Consider the following 17,642-nt stretch of genomic DNA (forward strand, 5'->3'; position numbering starts at 1 on the left):
ACTCTTATTTCCAGATGTTTTGATAAGCTGAGTTTGTATTCCGATTGATGGGTTTGAAACCCAGGTCCCCAGAATAAGACCTAGGTTTCCAAATTAAGAGTTAGTGACAACACCACGACACCACGCCCCCCACCCGACCCCAACCCATACTACACCCCGACACCCACTCAACTCCTCAGTGCTAAGACTCTGTAAATTGCAATACTATCGAGGTACCCGAATGTGTAATCTTGGATTGATAATAACTGATAAAGTTTAAATTGGTACATTGTTCACTTTGAATTGAATTTAATGTCCTTTTAAAAATTAATGAGTAACTATATATTCTCATAGCACTTAGTGTGTGTGCCTGTGGATAAGCAATTGTGTTCTCTCTGCCTTTTTAGTTGTGAGTAAATCGTAGTAATTTCTAGAGTCAGAGAGGTATACAAAATGGAAACAGACTCTTTGGTCCAACTCATGGGCACCAACTGGGGTTTTTGTGTTTGCCAACATTTGGCCCATATCCCTCTGAACACTTTCTATTCATGTGCACATCCAGATCACCACCTCCTCTGGCACCTCCAGCTAAGTTTGTGGATGGCACTAAAACACGATGAAAGGTCAGTGGTGGGGATAGTGCAGGGTATATAAACACGATAAACGAGGAGGCGAAAACTTGTCAAACTATAAGGAAACTGTAAGGTTATGCATTTTGGAGGAAGAACAGCAGAACAGAATAGAATCCCTTGAAGAGACATGCTGATGATATCAACCAAGTATCCAAGAATTGGGCCTAAAGGTATAGAGGTCTCAGATTCCATCTTACCCCGGTCATTTGAAGCACGACACCTAATAAAACCTATTTGTCGCCAATCAGCCAAATACTGGCCAAGACATTTCTTGTTCCTGTGAGTGTAATATTTGGATGTAATAGATTGATGGAATTTCAATTCTGTTGAATTCTTCAGTATAACATTTCCATTGTACAGATCTTATGCTCCGTGGGATCACATAACCCTTGCTGCATCTGGTTCAAATCCTCCTTACTGGCAGATGGATAGAGGTTTGGAGCCATGAGGTCATGTTGCAGCTGAACAAACTCTGCTGCGGCTGCACTTGGATTATTGTGTTCAGTCTGGCTTCCGCATTATAGGAAGGATGTGGAAAGGGTGCAGAGGAGATTCATCAGATGTTGCCTGGTATGGAGGGAAGAACTTGAGTAAAGGCTGAGGGACTTGAGGCTGTTTTCTTTCGAGAAGGAGGTTGAGAGGTAAGTTAATGGAGACATAAAAGATGATCAGAGAGTTAGATAGGGTGGATAGTGAGAGTCTTTATTCCTCAGATGGCAATGGCTAGCACAACGGGACATAGCTTTAAATGGAAGGGTGAGACATATAGCACAGATGTCAAAGGAAGTTTCTTTACTCAATCGTAAGGGTGTTGAATGTCCTGCCTGAAACAGCAGTAGACTCGTTAATGTTTAGATTAGATTACTTACTTACAGTGTGGAAACAGGCCCTTCGGCCCAACAAGTCCACACCGACCTACCGAAGCGTATACCACCAAGACCCATACTCCTACATTTACCCCTTCACCTAACACTACGGGCAATTAAGCATGGCCAATTCACCGAACCTGCACATTTTTGGATTGGGGGAGGAAACCGGAGCACCCGGAGGAAACCCACGCAGACACGGGGAGAATGTGCAAACTCCACACAGAGAGTCGCCTGAGGCGGGAGTTGAACCCGGGTCTCTGGCGCTGTGAGGCAACAGTCATTATTTAGTCATAATGGCACAGAAAGAGGTTGTTTTGTCCATTGGGTTCATGTAACACTACAATGTAATCCAGAACCTCTGATCCATCCCTATAGCCCTGAAAGTAATTTGTTCAAGTGACCATATAATTGCCGAAAATGTAAACCTTTTGAAAGTCTTGGCTACAATCTTCTAAAAATAGGGGTGGTGCCAAGAGACTGGAAGATTGCAAATATTACACCCTTTTAGAAGACTGAATATAAAAGAAGAATATTAAATCTAGCAATCTCTGGCCAGCCAATTTTGTTTGTGGTGAGATGCTTTTAGAAAATGAATAGCAACTTGGACAATGTACCTCGGCTTCTGGCAATGGCGAGCAATGAGAGAACACAGTGGCTACAAACAGATACGGGCCGGTCTAATAAGTGGGTAACAAGGTGAAAGAGTATAATGTGAGGAAGTGTGAGGTTATTTATTTTGGCTTTACAAATAGAAAATAATATTTTTCAAAAGGAATGCAATTTCTAAATGTTGATGTTAATAGGGACATGGGTGTACAAGAAAGACAAAGTTAACATCTAGGCACAACAAGCAGTTTGAAAAGTAAATAGCACATTGGTCTTTAATGTTAAGGGCATTTAAATGGTCATTGGATAAATAGATGGATGTAAAGATGGTGCCAGGATCAAAGGTGTATCAGTGACGGTGCAGAATGTTCTCAAGGGGGAGAGGGGACAGCAAGACATCATTATCCTCATTGGAATCAATGACATAGGAAGGGAAAAGTTGAGATCCTGAATTCAGATAAATGCGAGGTGCTATATTTTGGGAAAGCAAATCTCAGCAGGACTTATACACTCAATGATAAGGTTCTGGGGAGTGATGCTGAATGTTATAGAACATCGAACATAGAAGAATACAGCGCAGTACAGGCCCTTTGGCCCTCGATGTTGCGTCGATCCAAGCCCACCTAACCTATACTAACCCACTATCCTCCATATACCTATCCAATGCCCGCTTAAATGCCCATAAAGAGGGAGAGTCCACCACTGCTACTGGCAGGGCATTCCATGAACTTACGACTCGCTGAGTGAAGAACCTACCCCTAACTTCAGTCCTATATCTACCCCCCCTTAATTTAAAGCTATGCCCCCTTGTAATACCCGACTCCATACGCGGGAAAAGGTTCACACTGTCAACCCTATCTAACCCCCTAATCATCTTGTACACCTCAATCAAGTCACCCCTAAACCTTCTTTTCTCTAATGAAAACAGCCCCAGAAAAAAACAGAATGAAGAGACCTTGGAATGCAGGTTGTTAGCTTCTTGAAAGAAGAGTCGCAGGTAGATGTGATATTGAAGAAGGGATTTGGTATGCTTCTGTTATTGGTTAGAGTGTTGAATACAGGTGTTGGGAGGTCATGTTGCGGCTGTACAGGACATTGGTTGCACCACTGTTGGAATATTGTGTGCAATTCTTGTCCCCTTCCTATGGAAAGATGTTATGACGCTTGAAAGGGTTCAGAATAACAAGGATGTTGCCAGAGTTGGAGGATTTGAGATATAAGGAGAGGCTGAACAAGCTAGGGTGTTTTCCTTATAAAGTCCAAAGTTGAGGGGTGACCATGTAGAGGTTTACAAATTCACGAGGGTCATGGATAGGGTAAATAGACAAAGTCTTTTCCCTGTGGTTGGGGAGTCCAGAACTAGAGGGCATAGGTTAAGGGTGAGAGGGGAAAGATATAAAAGAGAACTAAGGGGGAAACCTTTCACGCAGAGGGTGCTACGTGTATGGAATGAGCTGCCAGATGAAGTGGTGGAGGCTAGTATAAATGCAACATTTAAAATGCACCTGCATGGTTATATGAATAGGAAGGGTTTGGAGGGATATACGCCGGTTGCTGGCAGGTGGGACAAGATCGTTTCGGGATATGTGGTTGGCATGGACAGGATGGACCGAAGGGTCTGTTTCCATGCTGTACATCTCTATGACTCATCGGGGTCTCATTGTTTCCAGTTTCCCAGGGTCTGAGGTTGGGAGCATGTCTCCACTACAGCCTGTGATGGTGCAGTGTGATGAGCACAACCTGCTGGTCAGGGCCCAGCTGGATTTATTTGGAACCAGGCTTCTGAATAAAGCTGCTGACCTGATCCTGGGGACAGCAGGTTGTCAGCCAACCTGGGTCTATCCTGAGAACCACATTGTCCTTTTTGACTATGGGCTGCATGAGTGTGGCAGCAGATCGCAGCTAATGGGAGTTGTCCACACTTGCTGGAAGCTTGGGCTGTAGTTTGTTCCTGACTGTAACACTGGCTGGGATTTCATTGATATTCAGGTAGGATGGTCTCCATCTTTAGCAACCCACAGACTGAGTTGGACATTGGTTCTGGGTTGGACATTACTTTAACTGCTTTCTGTCCCTGTCCTTGTGCTGTCGTCCCCATTGGTCTGATTTTCAACTTAAGTTTTATGTTTTCAGCTCCATTCCCCTGAGTCTGATCCTGGATTGGAGAGTGACCTGGACTAAAAGTGGAATTCAGTTGATGGTACTGGTCTATTACAGAACTAAGATGGGAATGTTGGAAGGATAGGATTCCTGAAAAAAATCCCACTTTCCTTGCCTTTGGAATAACTGAGCACCTGGATTAAGACTGTTTCAGTCCCTTTCCCATTGACCTGAAGCTGTCCTCCTCTCATTTCATTTCCGATATAACCAATCCTGACCATGTGATAAATTCCCTTCACAAATGGCTGGGTAGGAGATCCTCACCAAGAACGTCACTTGGCCATTCATCCCTGCTTGACCATCCCTGTTCAATGTGTTCAAACACATTAACCTCTGACACGTTCCTCTCCCTCTTTTTATGAATTGGGTCAATTGCCTGAAATAATACAAGCCCGTTATACTGACATTTCCAGCTTTATGAGATAAAGAACTGTAACCATTCCAGACCAATGGAATTATGTAACACCTTCTAACGTTGACTGACGCATGACCTGTGACCTATTGCCCCCTAATAGCGTTCCTTCCAGCTCTGGGGGAAACAGCCTCCTGTCCTTCAGCCAGTCATACTCCCTAAAGAATTGTTCCAATGGGATGATGTCATTGTGAACCCTCTGTAGATCCTTCTCATTTCAGATCAGTTCCTCATTCCTTAACCTGGTGACTTTTGGATCACTGAATATTTCCTGATCTACACCACCCACCTGACACACACCCCAAACTATCATGGATATGTCATTGCGAGAAATAAATAGAGCCGTTGTTCCCATTGAGTATCGTTATTTGAGGTGAGAATGTTTTTCAATTGTCAATATGATCCGAACCTGCTGTTGGCTGACCCTGACTTAAAATAGCTGCCCTGTCTCTCCCCAAGAAGGGCAATGTGAGCAGTAACTCCATCAAGCCCACCTGGATCCCATTCAGCTCCACCAGGTCCAGAGGATGTCATCTGTCATTCTCCCTGTGCCTAATAAATGGGATGTGATGGATGGCTGGGGAGGGATCTCCTGGTGTCACTCAGTGGGAGATACATGCACTTTGTCCAACCCTTGTCCTCTTGTACTTCAGGTGGATGGCTTACAGAGCACCCTTCCATTCTCTACTCCCTGGGAAACCTCATTCACATTGAGGCGTCTGTTTCAATGGACAACCAGGTGCCCTTGAAGCTGTACATTGATTGCTGCATAGCTACACTGAGCCCAGAACGGACTCCAGCCCGAGATACAGCATCATTAACTACAATGGGGAAGGAGCTCTCTGCATTCTCCAACTGCTCCCAACTCAATGGCTTCACTTCATTCACTTCACGGCCCTTTGTGCATCTACAGTTGCCTCCTGGACAGCAAAGCTGAGGACTCCTTTTCAAACTTTGTGTTGCCGGGTGAGAGGCGGGAGCAAGACAAGCTCCAGTTTCACCTAAATGCCTTCCTTTTGTATGGAAATGAACGTTCCTTGGTAAGACAAAGCTACTGATTGAGTTCTCCATGTTGGGAGGGAGTAACTCAATGCTGATTTGTTCTGAATGTGTTGTCTCTGATTGTCATCACCTGTCACCTGAAAGTTGCTGCAGTGGATCTGGGAAATTTCAGGAACAAAGCTTGTACTTTCCAGAAGCTGCAGAATGTGTAATTTCCTTCTCTCTGTCCCTCAAGGATGATGTTGTTGGGAGAGGCGTTGCACCCATGTGGTTGATGGGCTGTTTCTCTTGTTTAGCTGGACGCTATTGAAGGAATCAAACAGTGACATTTGTGCCTGTTGCCATGTGGGGAACTGTGGTACACTCAGGCCTTTTGATGTCAAGGGCAAGTATCACATCGAGCTGTTTGAGCTGGAAAGACGGAAGAAGATGGAAATGTAATGAGTGAGGGTGCAGGGTTGAAGAGATCGAGCCAGTTTCAGTGGGATTAGAGAGAGCAGATGGAGCATTGTGATCAGAAATGGATTTATTCAAGAATGGAAATGCAATTTAAAGTCTCTTTAAATGTGGATATTCAGAATCTCAAGTAGATTGGAGCATAGACGATGCTGAGGGGGTCGTGGATAGCACGTTTATGGAATTGGCCGCACTGCAGACTAGGATTACTGAGGGAGAAAGGGAATGAGTGGCCAAAAGGCAGAGAAAGATTTGGAAGGCATTGCAGGTGTCCCCTGCCGTCATCTCTCTCCAAAACAGTTATACCGTTTTGGATAGTGTTGGGGAAGATCGCTCACCAGGGAAAGGCAGCAGTAGTCAGGTTCATGGCACCATGGCTGGCTCTGCTGTACAGAAGGCGAGGGTGGGAGGTGGAAAGAGTGTAAGGGCTAGAGTCATAGGGGACTCAATTGTAAGGGATGTGGATAGGCGGTTCTGTGGTCAAAAACGAGACTCCTGGATGGTATGTTGCCTCCCAGGAGCATGCATCAGGGATGTCTCAGATCGGTTGCAGGACGTTCTGAAAGGGGAGGGTGAACAGCCAGTTAGTCAGGGTGTATTTGGGCACCAATGACAAAATTTATAAGTGGAATGAGGTCCTACACGCAGACTTTAAGGAGTTAGGAGCCCCGTTGAAAAGTAGGACCTCAGAGATAGTAATCTCAGGATTGCAACCAGTGCCGTGTGCGAGTTAGAGCAGGAATTAAAGAATAGCCAGGATGAATGTGTGGCTGGAGAGATGTTGCAGGAGGGAGGGGTTCAGATTTTGTCAACATTGGGACCAGTTCTGGGGGAAGTGTGACTATTACAAATTGGATGTTCTACACCTGGGCTGGACTGGAAACAATATCCCTGGGGGTGCTTTTGTTAACGCTGTTAGCGAGGGTTTAAACTAATGTGGCAGGAGGTGGGAACCAAATGAGGAGGTTAGTGGACAGTAAGGAGGTAGTAACTAAACCCTGTAAGGAACTAGATAATGTAGTCAGCGTGACTAAGGGGAAGAGAAGGCAGGGAGCAGGTGATGAACACAAAAGGACAGGTGGTCTGAGGTGCATTTCTTTTAATGTGAGAAGTTTAGTAGGTAAGGCAGATGAACGTAGGGCTTTCATTAGTACCTGGGGGTATGATGTAATTGCTATTACTGAGACATGGTTGATGGTAAGGGCATGATTGGCAACTGAATATCCCAGGATAGAGAGGGAGGTACAAGGTTTGGAGGAGTTGCATTACTGGTCAGACAGGATATCACAGTTGTGCTGATGGAGGGCACTATAGAGGACTCGAGCAATGAGGCAATATGGGCAGAGCTCAGAAATAGGCAGGGTGCAGTAACAATATTGGGGCTGCACTACAGGCCTCCCCTCAGTGAGCTTGAGGTAGAGGTACTAATATGCAAACTGATAATGGAAATATGTAAGAGCAACAGGGTGTTCGTTATGCGAGATTTTAATTTTCCCAACATTGACTGGGATTCACTTCGTGTTAGAGGTTTAGATGGAGCAGAATTTGTAAGGAACATCCACGAGGGTTTTGCAGAGCAATATGAAAATAGTCCAACCCAGGAAGGGGCCATACTGGATCTGGTGTTAGGGAATGGGCCCCTCCAGGTGGTTAAAATTTCAGTGGTGTGCGTATGTGGGGGCGGGGGGGGGGGGGTAACTTTGGGAATAGTGATCACAATTACGTACGTTTTAGATTATTTATGGACAAAGACGAGAGTGGTCCTAAAGGAAGAGTGTAAAATTGGGGGAAAGCCAACTATATCAAAATTCGGCAGGAGCTGGGGAATGTAAATTGGGAGCAGCTGTTTGAAGGCAAACCCACACTGGACATGGGGGAAGTTTTTAAAGAGAGCTTGACTAGAGTTCAAGACAGACATGTCCGTGTTAAAATGAGGGATAGAAATGGCAAGATTAGGGAATCATGGGTGACTGGTGAAATTGAGACTTGCGAGCAGGAAAAAGGAAGCGTGCAGGAGGTCTCAGTGACTGAAGACAGACAAAGCTTTGGAAGAGTATCATGAATGTAGGACCAGTCAGAAATGAGGAATTAAGAGAGGTAAAAAGGGTCATGAGATATCTTTAGCAAACAAGGTTAAGGAAATTCCCAAAGCCTTTTATTCATATGTAAGGAGCAAGAGGGTAACTAGAGAAAGGGTTGGCCCATTCAAGGACAGAGGGAGGTTATGCGTAGAGCCAGAAAATGGGTGAGATTCTTAATGAGTACTTTGCATCGGTATATGACGGATGTTGAGGTTAGGGATAGAGGTGTGATTGCTCGAGGTCAAGTCGGCATAACGAGGGAGGAAGTGTTGGCTATTCTAAAAGGCAGCGCTGAAAATGTGTTGCTGGAAAAGCGCAGCAGGTCAGGCAGCATCCAAGGAGCAGGAGAATCGACGTTTCGGGCATAAGCCCTTCTTCAGGAATGAGGAAAGTGTGTCCAGCAGGCTAAGATAAAAGGTAGGAAGGAGGGACTTGGGGGAGGAGCGTTGGAAATGTGATAGGTGGAAGGAGGTCACGGTGAGGGAGATAGGCCGGAGTGGGGGTGGGGGCGGAGAGGTCAGGAAGAAGATTGCAGGTGAGGAACGCGGTGCTGAGTTCGAGGGATTTGACTGAGACAAGGTGTGGGGAGGGCAAATGAGGAAACTGGAGAAATCTGAGTTCATCCATTGTGGTTGGAGGGTTCCAACACTTCAACTCCCCCTCCCACTCCACCAAGGACATGCAGGTCCTTGGACTCCTCCATCGCCAGACCATAGCAACACGACGGTTGGAGGAAGAGCGCCTCATCTTCCGCCTAGGAACCCTCCAACAACAAGGGATGAACTCAGATTTCTCCAGTTCCCTCATTTCCCCTCCCCCCCAGTTAAATCCCTCGAACTCAGCACCGCCTTCCGAACCTGCAATCTTCTTCCTGACCTCTCAGCCCCCACCCCCACTCCGGCCTATCACCCTCACCTTGACCTCCTTCCACCTATCACATTTCCAACGACCCTCCTCCAAGTCCCTCCTCCCTACTTTTATCTTAGCCTGCTGGACACACTTTCCTCATTCCTGAAGAAGGGCTTATGCCCGAAACGTTGATTCTCCTGCTCCTTGGATGCTGCCTGACCTGCTGCGCTTTTCCAGCAACACATTTTCAGCTCTGATCTCCAGCATCTGCAGTCCTCACTTTCTCCTATTCTAAAAGGCATTAAGGTAGACAACTTCCCAGGTCCAGATGGAATCTATCCCAGGTTACTGAGGGAAGCAAGAGAGAAATTAGCTGGGGTACAGAATTGAGGAAATAGATATCTTTGCAGCACCTTTGAACATGGATGAGGTTCCAGAGGGCTGGAGAATTGCCAATGTTGTCCGCTTGTTTAAGAAGGGTAGTAGGGATAATCCAGGTATTTATAGATCGGTGAGCCTGATGTCAGTGGTAGGGAAGCTCCTGGAGAAGGTACTGAAAAATAGGATCTATTTTCATTTGGAAGAAAATGGACTTATCAATGATAAGCAACAAGGTATTGTGCGGGGAAGGTCATGTCTTACCAACTTAATAGAACGTTGTGAGGAAGTGACAAAGTTGTTTGAAGGAAGTGCTGTAGATGCCATGTATATGGACTTCAATAAGGCGTTTGATAAGGTTCCCATGGAAGACTGATGGAGAAATGAAGTCGCATGGGGTCCAGGGTGTACTCGCCAGAAGGATAAAGAACTGGCTGGGCAACAAGAGACAGAGATTTGTAGTGGAAGGGAGTTTATCAAAATGGAGAACTATGACCAGTGGCGTTCCACAAGGATCCGTGTTGGGCCCATGTGTTGTGATTTACACAAATGATCCGGGGCAAGGTTTAGGTGGACTCATTAGCAAGTTTGTAGATGACAATATAATTGGTAGAGTAGTAAATCGTGAAGGGGACTGTCAGAGAATGCAGCAGAATACAGATAGATTGGAGAGATGGGCAGAAATATGGCAGATGGCGTTCAATACGGGCAAATGTGAGGTGATATATTTTGGACGATCCAATTGAAGAACGAACAATGTGGTAAATGGAAAAAAGAACTGGGAAAATTGATGTACAGAGACAACTCGGTGTTCAAGTCCATTGTTCCCTGAAGGTGGCAATGCAGGTCGATAGACTGCTCAAGAAGGCATAAGGCATGATTTCCTTCATCGGACGGGGTATTGAGTACAAGTTTCGGTTGGTCATGTTACAGTTGTATAGGACTTTGGTTCGGTCACATTTAGAATAGAATCCCTACATTGTGGAAACATGTCCTTCGGCCCAACGAGTCCACACCAAGCTTCCGAAGACTATCTCACCCTGGCCCATTCCCATGACTAATGCACTTAACCCACAGGCAGGTTTTGCATTTTTTTCCTAGTTGCAGGGGGGGGTGGGGGGTACCTGGGGGGTTGGTGGCGGGCTTGGCGTGAACCAAGAACTGTTGGAGGGAATGGTCCTTGAGCAAAGCAGAGTGGAAAAGCGAAGGGAAGATGTTCTTGCTGGTGGGGTATATTTGGTGTTGGTGGAAGTGTTTGAGGATATGTTGGATGCAGAGGCTGGTGGGGTGGTGGATGACCTGCCAGTACACCACCCCGCCCCATCTCTATCCATGCCCCTAAAAAGCCCTTTCAGATGAGACAGAGGTTCACCTGCCTCTCTTCCAACCATCCTTGGACTCCTCCATTGCCACCACAAACCAAACCACAAATTGTAGGAACAATTGGAGAAATTGGAGCGGTACAGTGGTTCAGTGGTTTCTGCTGCTGCCTCACAGCGCCAGGGACCCAGGTTCGATTCCAGCTTTGGGCGACTGTCTATGTGGAGTTTGCAGGTTCTCCCCGAGTCTGCGTGTGTTTCCTCCAGGTGCTCCGGTGTCCCCCCCCCCCCCCCCACCCCCCCCCCCCCCACCCCCCCCATCCCATATTCCAAAGATGTGCTGGCCAGGTGAATTGGCCATGATGAATTGTCCAAAATTGCTAGGAGCATTAGTCAGAGGGGAGTGGGTTACTCTTTGGAGGGTCGGTGTGGACTTGTTGAGCCAAAGGGCCTGTTTCCATACTGTAGGGAATCTAATCTAATCTAACACTTCATCTTATGGTCAGTACGCTGGCTCAGTGGTTAACACTGCTGCCTCACAGCGCCAGGCACCAGGGTTCGATTCTAGTCTCGGGTGACTGTCTGTGTGGGTTTCCACTGGGTGCTCCGGTTTCCTCCCACAGTCACAAAGGTGTGCAGGTTAGGGTGAACCTGCCGAAAGTGTTATGTGCATTATACAGGGGAAAATATAGGGAATTGAGTTTGGGTGGGTTGCTCTTCGGAGGGTCTGTATGGACTTCATCGGCCGAAGGGCTGTTCCCTCACCGTGGAGAATCTAAACTACCGCCTGGGCAGCCTACAGCCTGGGGGACTCAACATTGAATTATCCAATTTCAAATAACCTCCCTTCCCATCCTCCAGCCCCTACCCCATTCCACTACTCCCTGCCAACTATCGGATTCATTCCTCCCATTGACTAACCAGGTCGTACCCTCTACATGTATTCACCTATCCCCACTTCACTACGCTGCTCCCACCATCCACTTTATCTGCAGCTCCACCCACACCCTCCCCCTGTCCTGGAGAAGGGTTACACCCGAAACGTTGCCCTCTCCACCTCCTGATGCTGCCTGGCCTGCTGTGTTCTACCACCCTCCTGCCTGTCCACCTAGGGTCAGGGAGAAGGAAGTATCAGGTGACTGGTCCTCCAGGAGGGTGAATCAATCCTCGATCACATCAATGACCATGTCCTCCAGGGAGACTGGATCAATTCCTCATCACATCAATGACCGGTCCTCCAGAGGGATGGATCAATCTCCCACCTCATCGATGACCCTGTCCTCCAAGGGGTTGAATCAATCCCTGATCCCATTGATCACCCAGTCATCCCGGGGGATCGAGTCAAAGAGATGTCGAGCACGGAAAGAGACCCCTCACTCCAACTCGTCAATGCCGATCTGATATCTTAAATTAATCTAGTCATGATTTGGAGACGCAAGTGTTGGACTCGGGTGTACAAAGTTAAAATTCGCACAACACCAGGTTATTGTCCAACAGGTTTATTTGGAAGTACTACAGAATGTAACTTCTAAAAATTGTGTGATTTACATTTGCAAGAACTGAAACCAATATACTCATTCTAATAGATGAGACACTTAACAAACAATCCAGGTATTTGTTAATATATAATTTCTGCTCTGTGACAATGTAAATTCTTGCTATAAATTCTGTGTCTTACAATCCTATTCTTCACAATCACCTGATGTGGGATCAGTGTGCCGAAAGCTTGTGCTTCCAAATAAACCTGTTGGACTATAACCTGGTGTGATTCTTTGTTAAAAATGATCTATTCCCATTTGCCAACACTCGGTGCATATCCCTCTAATACGTTTCTATTCATATACCCATCCAGATATATTTTAAATGCGGTAATTGTACCAGCCTCTACGACTTCCTCTGGCAGCTCATTCCAGACACACACCAATCTCGGCATGAAAAAAAATGCCTTTAAGGTCCCTTTTCAAAATCTCTCCTCCCTCACCTTAAAACTATGCCCTCTAGTTCTGGACTCACCCACTTTAGGGAAACATCCTTGTCTATATACCATATCCATACCCCTCATATCCATACCCCTCATGATTTTATAATTCTCTATAAGGTCACCTCTCAGCGTCCGACGCTCCAGAGAAAATAGCCCCAGCCTAATCAATCTCTCCCTAAATTTCAAACCCTCCAACCTTGGCAACATCCCTGTAAATCTTTTCTGAACCTTTTCACATTTCAAAACATCCTTCCTAATGCAGACTAACTGGAATTGCACGCAGTCTTCAAAAAGTGGACTAATTACTGTCTTGCACAGCTGCAACATGACCTCCCAACTCCTATACTCAGTGCACTGACCAATAAAGGAAACCATACAAACCACTTTCACTATCCTGTCCGAGACTCCATTTCCAAGGAGCAATGGAGGTGCACTCGAAGGTCTTTTTTCAGCAACACTTTCCAGGACCTTACCAGTCAGTGCATAAGTCCTGCTCTGATTCGTCTTTCCAAAAGGCAGCAACTCAGTTATCCAAATTAAACTCCATCTGCCATTCCTCAGCCCATTGGCCCAACTGATCAAAATCCCATTGTAATCTGAGGTAACCTTCTTCACTGTCCACTACACCTCCAATTTTGGTGTCATCTGCAAACTTACTTACTCTACCTCCTATGTTCACATCCAATTATTGATAAAAATGATGGAAAGTAGCGGATTCAGCATCGATCCCTGTAGCACTCCACTGGTCACAGACTTCCAGTCAGAAAAACATCCCTCCACCATCAACCTCTGTCTTATACTTCGAGACAGTTCTGTATCCAAATGGCTAGTCCTCCCTCCATTTCATGTGATGGAACCTTGCTAACCAGTCTGCCATGAGGAACCATGTCCATATGGATCACGTCCATTGCTCTGCCCTAATCAATTCTCTACGTTACTTCTTCAAAAACCTCAGTCAAGTTTGTGAGACACAAGTTCGCATGCACAAAGCCTTGTTGACTATCCGTTACCAGTCCTTGGTTCCAAAAACATGTAAATCCTGTCCCTCAGGATTCCCTCCAACAACTTGCTCACCACTGACTCATTGGTCTAACATTCCCTGGCTTAATCTTACACCTTTCTTAAATAGTGGCAACACGTTAACCAACCTCCAGTTATCTGGCACATTAGGTCTAGCTATTGATGATACAAATATCTCAGTAAGGCGCTCAGCGATCACTTCCCTAGCTTCCCACACAGGTCTAAGATAAACCTGATCAAGTCCCAGGAATCTATCCACTTTTATCCATGTTAAGACATCCAGCACTTCCTTCTCTGTAATATGGTCATTTTTCAAAACGTTGCTATTTATTTCACCATTTTCTTTACCTTCCATGTCCTTCTCCACTTTAAACACTGATGCAAAGTTCTCGTTTAGTATCTCCACCATCTCCTGCATTTCCACACGAATGCCGTCTTCTTGACTTTTGAGAGGCCCGATTCTCTCCTTACTTTCCCTTTTGTCCTTAATGTCTTTGTAAAAACCCTTTAGATTTTACTTAATCTCCTTTGCCAAAGCTATCTCATGCCCCCTTTTGCCCTCCTGATTTCCCTATTAAGTATACTCTTACTGCCTTCATACTCTTTTGAGGATTCACTTGATCTATCCTGTCTCTATCCGACATATGCTTCCTTCTTTCTCTTTACCAAACCCTCAATTTCTTTAGTCATCCGTCATTCCCTATACCTACCAGCTTTTCCTTTCACCCTGACAGGAATACACTGTCTCTGCACTCTCGTTATTACATTTCTGAAGGCTTGCCATTTTCCAGCCGTCCCTTTACCTGCAAACGTTTTTCCCAATCAGGTGTTGAAAGTTCGTGCCTTATACCGTCAAAAGTATCCTTCCTCCAATTTAAAACTTTTAGAGCCCCCTTAGATGAGAGAAACAAAGTATTTTTTTCTTTAATTTCCATGCTTAACCGGTTGATTATTTCCAGCACCCAAGGAGTTTTGTTAAATTGTTGCAGGTTCATTTACATTTTTAAAGCTGTTGATCAAACTCCCAAATGTCAACCTGGATTTCAAAATCATAAATACTTCCCAGAATCCTCATCAAACCATGTGATGAATCAATCCTCGATCACATCACCCTGTCCTCCAGGGGCAGAGGATCAATCCCTGATCGAATCAAGTCCTCCAGGGTTATATATCAAGAAGGGCCTGTGCCCGAAACGTCGAATCTCCTGTTCCCTGGATGCTGCCTGACCTGCTGTGCTGTTCCAGCAATAAAGTTTCAACTTTGATCTCCAGCATCTGCAGACCTCACTTTCTCCTTATATATCAAGCGTGGATCATATCGATCACCTCCCCCAGAAAATGATGCAATGCCATGCTCTGCTGGCCGCCCCGCGGCGCTCCACAAGTGGTGGAATGTATTTTTTTCCGGGACAATTTGCTCCAATTCCTGTTCATTTTGTCTCACAATGACCCGAGTGACTCAAAGGCGCAATGGGCCGCGCGATGACGTCATCACACGATAGCCGCTCCCTATGAGGAAGGACTGACAAGAAGGAAGCGGGCGTCGACAAGAGGTGACCTGTTCCAGGGCCGTGAGGGGTGGTACAACAGCGCTCTCTGGTGACCTGGAGGAGGAATTAGCAGTCACAATCTGAATGAATAAAATTTCTGATTGAACAGAAATGTCCCACTGGATCACTCTATTCTCCTCTCACCATCCTGTAACAAGGCAGACCACCTACTCCGTGAAATTCCGCCTTGAAATCCTTCATTACTGTAATACTGGACATGTTTCAATATCAGGAACTGCAGAAGGATGAAAACCTTTAACATTATTGTCTATAATGTCCAGGAAGGTGAAGACTAGGGTGGGTTGCTCATGGGAAATACAGGCTACAGGAACAGGGTGGGGGCTAGGTTTAGGTAGTTTTCTCGGAGGGACAGACCAGACTCAATGGCCTAAATGTTCTCTAACTGCACTGCAGGGATTCTCTGAGTCTCATTGAGCTGGATGGTTACTTTGTGACGTAGAGCTAACAGCATGAGCTGTGTTACCCACTCCAGTTGAGGTCACACTGAAGGCCTTGCCCTCTCAACCCTGTGCTAGCCCCCAAGGGAAACTCACCACCAGTTGGCACTCTTTTGTGAGAGAGTGACCCTCCAGAACAATTGAGACTGTGCCAGTGACAGAGACACAGTGGGGTCAATCTAATGTCCCCAGGGGTCATTGGCAGACACACAGTGTAGTCAGTCTAATGTCCCCAGCGTTTAGTGACAGAAACACAGTGGGGTCGTTCAGATCTACTTCCTCCCTTTCCTTACTGGACAAGATTGATGCTGCCTTTCCTCATGGATTCAGACATGCTGCCAGACAGAGTCATGCTCTCACGTACCACTGGACAGTCCTGGCTGGTCAACTTCCAGAGAGACAAATACAAGTGACCGGGTCATTGATTCTAGGAGAGTTATTCTTCTGAGTGGATTCTCCAGGGCTTGTGTTTTGTCCAGACCCTCCCAGACCATTGTCTACGTTCTCCATCATATAGTCCGGGAGAAGATAGGAGGAGGTGCTATTTGTGGATCACATCATAAGGTTCTCATAAAACAATTCTCTGATCTTCAAATATATCAGACAGTAAGGAAGTTATGGAAGAGATTGCTGACCTCTCGCTGAGATATTTATATTATCGACAGTCGTGGCTGGGGAGACAGAGACTGAAGGGTGGCTGATGTGGTGCCTTTATTTCTATAAGTTAGTACGGAAAAGTGAGGAAACCTTAGACCAGTGAGTCTGTCATCAGTGTCGAGGAAGCTTTGACAGAAAAACAATAATTTGAACAAATATGCGACAAATGAGAAATTGTTTACATGCGGAACTTGTTGAGAGAGTTGAGAGAAATGTTTTTAATTCCCGAAAGTGAAAGCTACATTATTTGAAAATTCATTTTTTTCATTTGTTGAGTTAATTCATAGAATAGATTCGCTACAGTGTGGAAACAGGCCCTTCAGCCTAAGATGTCCACACCGACCCTATGAAGAGTATCACACCCAAACTCATTCCTCTGCATTTACCCCAACCTACAAATCCCTGAACACAATACGCAATTCAGCATGGCCAATTCATCTAACCTGCACATATTTGATCCGTGGGAGGAAGCCCACGCAGAGACAGGGAGAATGTGCAAACTCCCTGTGCAGACAGTAGCCTGAGGGTGAAACCAAACCCAGGTCCCTGGGGCTGTGAGGCAGCAGTGCTAACCACTGTGTCACCGTGATGTTAAGTCTTTGATTTCTTTTGAATATTAGTGTTACTTTTCTTTACTATTTTTTGCATGCTCCATGTTAAATCTGTGGGTAAGGAACGGCAGTTAATTTTTAGTTGTAAGATGCTATTGACAGCTTCTTCATTTTACATTTAATGTCATTGAAGACATACAGGAGACACTCGGTGTGATGCTGAGTAAGTTTCAAGAAGTGATTACACAACAGGACAAGTCAGATAGATGATTGACTGTTAGGAAAGGTCAGAGGTGAGTTCAGACGTCTCATATGGCTATCCCTCTTTGTTCTGTTTTAGGTGCTTTTGAAAGAGATAATCTTTCAGAGGAAACTGGCAATAGTATTCATAGCTTGCGCACTAAGAAAGAATCTGATGTTAAACTGGTTTGTCAAGATTTCAAAGAATAATTATTAATGGGACTCTGCTGTCAGTGGCTCACACAGGAGATCCTGCGGCAGGAAGGGTCAATCTAGGAGAGTATGCTGCTTTTCTGAGGCCAGTGTAAAAGACACCTTAAAATGTGTGAAGCATATTGTCAAAGGGGAGAGTGACAAGCTGGAATTTATTTCACACATCAGTAGGAATGACATAGTTAAGGAATGGGTTAAAGCTGCAGAGGAACGAACTGCGGCCTCCGAA

The sequence above is a fragment of the Chiloscyllium plagiosum genome, unplaced genomic scaffold (genome assembly GCF_037043375.1).
Source record: "Chiloscyllium plagiosum isolate Xiang-an unplaced genomic scaffold, Cpla_swu_hap1 HiC_scaffold_45, whole genome shotgun sequence".
NCBI lineage: Eukaryota > Metazoa > Chordata > Chondrichthyes > Orectolobiformes > Hemiscylliidae > Chiloscyllium > Chiloscyllium plagiosum.